The sequence below is a fragment of the Eretmochelys imbricata genome, chromosome 5, assembly GCF_965152235.1.
Source record: "Eretmochelys imbricata isolate rEreImb1 chromosome 5, rEreImb1.hap1, whole genome shotgun sequence".
In the NCBI taxonomy this organism is placed as follows: Eukaryota; Metazoa; Chordata; order Testudines; family Cheloniidae; genus Eretmochelys; species Eretmochelys imbricata.
Window position 1 is genome coordinate 80,310,345 of NC_135576.1, and position 7,711 is coordinate 80,318,055.

Below are 7,711 nucleotides of genomic sequence, written 5' to 3' on the forward strand. Positions count from 1 at the left end.
CCCTAGTGGACATCCGGCGCAACCACCACCCAGATGACACTTCCATGTTCACCTTTGTCCGGGTGGAAGCCCATCGGTCGAGCCACTCCCGGTTGGACTGCATTTATTTATCACGCTTCCATCTCTCACGAGCCCACTCCTCCAGCATTCGGCTGGCCCCATTTTCTGACCATCATCTAGCCACCATGACAGCCTTCCTCTGTGCGGAGAGGCCGGGGCCAGCCTACTGGCATTTTAACAACAGCCTGTTGGAGGATGAGGGCTTCGTGACGTCCTTCTGGGAATTCTGGCTGGCCTGGCGATGGCAGCGGCTTGCCTTTCCCTCGGCGCAGCAATGGTGGGACGTGGGGAAGGTGCACGCCAGGCTTTTCTGCCGTGACTACATCCGGGGCACCAGCCGACGGAGAAATGCGGCGATAGAGCAGTTGGAAGGGGAGGTCTTAGAGCTGGAGAGGTGTCTGGCCGCCAGCCCCGAGGACCCGCTCCTCTGCAGAGCATGCCGGGAGAAGCAGGAGGAGCTCCGGGCCCTCGAGGACCATCAGGCCTGGGGCACCTTTGTTCAATCCCGCATCCGCCTCTTTCGGGAGATGGATCACGGCTCCCGCTTCTTCTATGCCCTGGAGAAAACAAGGGGGGCCAAGAAACACTTCACCTGCCTCCTGACAGAAGACGGCACCCCCGTCATGGAACCGGTGGAGATGTGCGGGAGGGCCCGAGCCTTCTACGCAAGTCTTTTCTCCCAGGATCCGACGGACCCTGGCGCTTGCAGAGTGCTCTGGGAGGAGCTCCCTACGGTCAGCACGAGCGACCGAGGCCAGCTAGAGTTGCCTCTCACTCTGGCCGAGTTCTCGGAAGCCCTCCATCGTATGCCCACTAATAAGTCTCCAGGCATGGACGGGCTGACTGTGGAGTCTACCACGTGTTTTGGGACGTCCTTGGCCCAGACCTAGTCACCATCTGGGCCGAGTCTCTGCAGAGCAGTGTCCTCTCTCTTTCGTGCAGGCGAGCAGGTGTGCTCGCCTTATTGCCGAAGAAGGGGGACCTCCGCGATTTACGAAATTGGCATCCCGTCTCGCTCCTCAGCACGGACTACAAAATCGTAGTGAAAGCAATCTTGCTGCAGCTAGGATCTGTGCTGGCAAACGTGATCCACTCAGACCAGACTTACACCATCCCAGACCGCAGTATCTTTGATAACCTATTTCTGGTTCGGGACCTTTTGGAACTCGAGCGTAGAGACGTTCTGTCATTCGCCCTCCTGTCTCTAAATCAGGAGAAGGCTTTTGATAGGGTGGACCACAGGTACCTCCTGAGCACTCTGTGGGCGTTTGGCTTCGGACCCTAGTTTGTGGGTTTTCTCCAGGTGCTGTACGCTTCTGCAGAGTGTCTGGTTAAGCTCAACGGGACCCTGACCGAACAGGTCAACTTCAGGCGAGGAGTACGACAGGGGTGCCCCCTCTTGGGCCAGCTGTATGCTCTGGCGATCAAGCCCTTCCTTGGCGCGGGTGGAGGCTTGCCAGGCCACCTATTCGGCAGCCTCCTCCGCCTGGGTCAACTGGGTCAAGAGCTCTGGCTTGGCGGTAGGAGACTGGCAGCAGGCGAGCTCCCTCCCACCCGGGCTTCAGACTGAAGTATCTGCACACTCAGGTCCGCTTCTTCCGCCTCCAGGCCCTACAGAGGCTCCTTTATGGTGCAGGCAGTTCGGCGTGGAGCATACTGGCGCATGCCATCCTGCGCTGCATCTGAGGGCTCCAATATGACCGGCAGCTCTTTTATCTCTGTCCGGGAGGTCTTCCGCGAGACCTCTCTGGGCTGCCAGTCTTCTACCAGGACCTTCTCCGGACTTGGAAACTGTTTTTAACAACCAGGTCTGTGGCGCCACTGAGGGGGTAGATCTCCTCGCGGAGCCCCTGCTACACAACCCCCAGCTCCATGTGCAGGTGGCAGAGTCCCGCTCAGTGCGCCAGAGCTTGATTCTGGCAGAAGTCACGAGAGTCGGAGACCTCCTGGACTATGACCGGGAAGACTGGCTGGATCGCTCAGCATATGGGGCTCCCCAGACCTCGTACCCCCCTGGCACGTACTTCAGGAGGTGAAGGCCGCTTTGCCACCTGCTGCTAGAGCTTACCTCAATCAGGTCCTGCTCGAGGGCATGCCCTGCCCACCCTCTACCCCAGGCCCGCCGGACATTTCAATTGGACCCCTGCCCCATAGACCCAATCGACCCCCTCACCCCTTTACAGCGAGTTGGCTGCATAAACTGCAGCCGGTATGCTTCCAAACTGCGCCAAGGAAACATCTATACACGCTCGTGCTCCACACCCTTCACGCCCTCACCCTAGTGCCCCGCCCTGACACAAAGCGGCGAGACTTTCTGCCACCTTTGGAGGGTGAGCAGCCCTGGTGGGCCAGCCCATATTCCACCTTGGGTCCGAGGCCCATCAGGGACATCAGTTGGCGGCTCCTTCACAGAGCTGTGAGCATGGGCACGTACTTGGCGCGGTTCACCCCGATCCCAGATACTTGTCCCTTTTGCGGTGTGAGGGAAACCCTGGTGCATGTATATTTGGAATGTGCCAGGCTGCAGCCCCTGTTCCGGCTTCTCACAAATCTTTTATTACGTTTTTGGTTGCATTTTTCCCCTCACCTTTTTATTTATGCATTCGCCATCCGTGGCCTCACAAAGTCGCAGGATCTCCTAGTTAACCTTCTCCTAGCCCTGGCTAAAATGGCCATCTGTAAAACCAGAGTGAGGAGGTTGGCCAATGGAGTTTCCTGTGACCGTGGGGCCATTTTCTGATCCTCGGTCCATTCATGTATCTGGGCGGAATTCCTCTGGGTGGCATCCACCAACTCCCTTGATGCTTTTGAGGAGCGGTGGGTGCCGTCCAAGGCTCTCTGCTCGGTGTCCCCGTCCGGCTTCCTTTGTTTTGACCCTTTGATTGGGGGAGAGAGTAAGGGACCCCAGCCCCAGCCATTGCTGCTGCAGACACCACCACCTTACAGGGGTCCTTTCACAAGTGATTGCACATGCTCCCCCTCCCCCCGGGTTGTCCACCCCACAGCCTGCCCCTTTTGTTGGGTACTTTCAGAGGAGGGAATTGTTGGTGACACTCGGGCATGGCGCCAGGTAACTTGAGGGGGTGGCAGACCTTGAGAGTCGATGAAGCCCCCTCGCTCTGGACCACCAGGTAAGTCGGAAGGGTGGAAGACCACAAGAGTCGAGGAAACCCCCCCGCTCTGGGCCCAGGCTTGAACACTTCCCTCCCCTGAAGCTAATGAGAAAATAATGGTGATTGGTTGCTGTGTTACACATTGCATATGCTGTTGTTTTGTTTTGTAAGTGTGTTATGCAAATAAAAAAATACCTTTTTTTGTTTAAAAAAAAAAAATTACTCTCCTGTAGCCATCTGGCCCGACCCTGTCACAGTATCTAGTGAACTACGTTATGCAGGAGAAATTGCTATACCAATAAAATAAAAACCAGCAGGATCTTATTAAAGGGGAAAAGGCAAAATACCACATTTATTGTAAATACAAACAGAATCATAGTAAGCAGTTAGTTATAGCTATAACATTCCATTCAATCTCATATTTATTCACACATTCATTCATACAAACACACACACACAGGTTCTGCAAGGTTGTTATCATAGTTACCAGCCTTACAGTTGCTCATGCCAAGCCACTGGCCAGGTGACCTGGACACGAGGCGGGAGCAGGGCCTTGTCAGATGCTCATCTGATGCTCCTGGAAGTTGGTTTGCAGAATCAGACCCCCCAAAGTTCTCACTTTCTAGAGTCCATTTTTATAGGAATTTCTTCCTATACCAGTCTATGGGAATTGCTTCATCGTGCTGTTGCTGAATCAATCAGCAGATAGCACATTCCTGATGGCTCCGTGCTGCCAGATGTTATCATGTTCTTTGGTTCTGCTAGTCTTGAGGCTGTTGGGTGGATTCCAGTCTGCCCTTCGGGGGGTCCTCTGGTTATTTCCACTTGACGCCTTCTTCAGCCGATGGACACTGGATTCTTAGGCTGGCACCTCCCTGATTCAGTTATTATCCACACCAAGCATCCATACACATACATCCTCTATCTCTATTTTAGTCACAATTGTTAACAAAGCAAGATGAATACAACAAAAGGGCGGGGAGTCTCTGGGTGCTGTTTCTGTTGTTACAGAGTACTGCTTTGAGTCTCTCTCTGTGTGAATAGTTGTTATTACAAAGAATTGCTTTGAGAACAGACTCTGTCTTAGAATGTACTAATGCAATTAGCAGCTTGCAAGTTTCACACAGAGGGAGAGAAACAGTACCAAAGACCAAGAGACCTCTTAATTAGTAATACCCTGGAATTTAAACTATGGGGAATCAAACTCATTTGTGATTTTAATACAGAACTTCTTTAATATGATCCAACAAAACGTGACATATGTTTCACAAGACAAGCTGGGCAAAGAGCTTTTCAGCATGATCATCGATTTAGGGACAGCTTCCATTGAAACTAATGCAAAGACTTCCACTGATTTCAATACAAGTTGATTGGTTTCTCATACAGTAGAGACAGTGGCATCAAATTAGAGTTCTGGTAACCCCAAGGTTTTGAATCCCTATGATGTTCAGCAGCAAAACACAGATTTGTAAGAAGGATATCACAGAAAGAGCAGAGTGGTGTAATAATATGTGAGGTAGGCAATTCTGAATTTGCTGTTGTATTAGTACTAGATGACCACGAAAACTTGCAAGGTTGTTAAATTCAGCATCGTGGGGCAGCTATTTTCAAAAATACAACCTGAGACTCACTATTAGCTAATAGTATTCACTAGTTCTTGAGCCTGAAAGCAATTCCAATGCCATCAGGCTGGTAGTTTATTCTTTTATTACAAACTGTGCTAGGATACAATGGAATGTAATAGGAACAGCATTTCTTTCCCATGGATTTGTAGGTGATTTTTCATGATTAGCTGGTGACAGAAGCCACTGCTACACTGCTTATAAAAGGCATTAGTAGCATGTATATGTTTAATTGGCTACAAATAAAAATGCCCCCCAAAAGGGAAGGCATTTGCAAGTGTCTTCTCTTCAAGGTCATTTCATAGTAAATGATACTGTACTAAGAAATTAATTATTGACCACATAACATTTGCAATTAACTGATGTTTCACATTCAATCGTAATCAAGTTTATGCACCAGAAGCCACCAACAGCAGTTGCATTATATTGCAAACTGCATTATGTAGCTCACTAGCAGCTCTACAACATATATTTCATAAATATTCAAACTGGCTTCCTCAGCATGCAACAATCAAATGACAGTTAATACAGTTTAGTCTGAGTGAACTCTGTAATTCCACAGAAATTAAGAAACAGCTTGTTCACGGTATCTTTGAACTTACCTGACTTATTAATTCACAATATATATGGCTGCTATAGGCATCTAATCTATGGCACAGGTATCCATGCCAAAAACTACCCCACCATCATTTACACCCTCCCCCCGACCAGCTTCAATGAAAGCCACTCTGGTGACCAAATCAGAGACCGTCTAGTTACCCATTTTTACAGAGCTGCTAGAATCACCCAAGGGTAGCAGGACCAGTCTAGGGATCTGATGAAAGTGTGTTAAAATACAACCAGTCATATGGTGAAGGATTGAACTGTAATTCCAGATCAAATTCTAGCGACTACACTAACATGAGCTTTGACCTCATGATTTGGATGTGGAAAAAGCTAATGTACTCAATGCTTTTTTTGCCTCTGTCTTCACTAACAAGGTCAGCTCCCAAACTGCTGCGCTGGGCATCACAACATGGGGAGTAGATGGCCAGCCCTCTGTGGAGAAAGAGATGGTTAGGGACTATTTAGAAAAGCTGGACGTGCACAAGTCCATGGGGCCAGACGAGTTGCATCCGAGACCGCTAAAGGAATTGGCGGCTGTGATTGCAGAGCCATTGGCCATTATCTTTGAAAACTCGTGGTGAACGGAGGAAGTCCCAGATGACTGGAAAAAGGCTAATGTAGTGCCAATCTTTAAAAATGGGAAGAAGGAGGATCCTGGGAACTACAGGCCAGTCAGCCTCACCTCAGTCCCCGGAAAAATCATGGAGCAGGTCCTCAAAGAATCAATCCTGAAGCACTTACGTGAGAGGAAAGTGATCAGGAACAGTCAGCATGGATTCACCAAGGGAAGGTTATGCCTGACTAATCTAATCGCCTTCTATGATGAGATTACTGGTTCTGTGGATGAAGGGAAAGCAATGGATGTACTGTTTCTTGACTTTAGCAAAGCTTTTGACACGGTCTCCCACAGTATTCTTGTCAGCAAGTTAAAGAAGTATGGGCTAGATGAATGCACTATAAGGTGGGTAGAAAGTTGGCTAGATTGTCGGGCTCAACGGGTAGTGATCAATAGCTCCATGTCTAGTTGGCAGCCGGTGTCAAGTGGAGTGCCCCAGGGGTCGGTCCTGGGGCCGGTTTTGTTCAATATCTTCATAAATGATCTGGAGGATGGTGTGGATTGCACTCTCAGCAAATTTGCGGATGATACTAAACTAGGAGGAGTGGTAGATATGCTGGAGGGCAGGGATAGGATACAGAGGGACATAGACAAATTGGAGGATTGGGCCAAAAGAAATCTGATGATTTCAATAAGGATAAGTGCAGGGTCCTGCACTTAGGATGGAAGAACCCAATGCACAGCTACAGACTAGGGACCGAATGGCTAGGCAGCAGTTCTGCGGAAAAGGACCTAGGGGTGACAGTGGACAAGAAGCTGGATATGAGTCAGCAGTGTGCCCTTGTTGCGAAGAAGGCCAATGGCATTTTGGAATGTATAAGTAGGGGCATAGCGATCACATTGAGGGACATGATCGTTCCCCTCTATTAGACATTGGTGAGGCCTCATCTGGAGTACTGTGTCCAGTTTTGGGCCCCACACTACAAGAAGGATGTGGACAAATTGGAGAGAGTCCAGCGAAGGGCAACAAAAATGATTAGGGGTCTGGAACACATGACTTATGAGGAGAGGCTGAGGAAACTGGGATTGTTTAGTCTGCAGAAGAGAAGAATGAGGGGGGGATTTGATAGCTGCTTTCAACTACCTGAGAGGTGGTTCCAGAGAGGATGGTTCTATTCTCAGAATATAGACTATTCTCAGTGGTAGAAGAGGACAGGACAAGGACTAATGGTCTCAAGTTGCAGTGGGGGAGGTTTAGGTTGGATATTAGAAAAAACTTTTTCACTAGGAGGGTGGTGAAACACTGGAATGCGTTACCTAGGGAGATGGTAGAATCTCCTTCCTTAGAAGTTTTTAAGGTCAGGCTTGACAAAGCCCTGGGTGGGATGATTTAATTGGGGATGGACTAGATGACCTCCTGAGGTCCCTTCCAACCCTGATATTCTATGATTTGTGAGATCAGCAAACCCCTAGATGGAATTATAGTCCCAATAATATGCAGGTGCTTGTTACTTATTCTCTATAAAGGAGCTAAATGGTGGCAGTAGTCCACAATGAACAAGGGCAGTGGCAGAGGTGCTTGAAACTGAGAATTTCCCTGAAGTCTCTCCAAGAACTGAGGAGCATCAAGAAGGGGAAACAGTTTAATCATGTAATGACTAGTGATCAATCTGTTGCTCGGGGACTGGGCGGTCTAGTTTTGAATGTCTCAAGCAATGCACTTTATGTCTCTACAAAGGCTATGTCCTAATTTA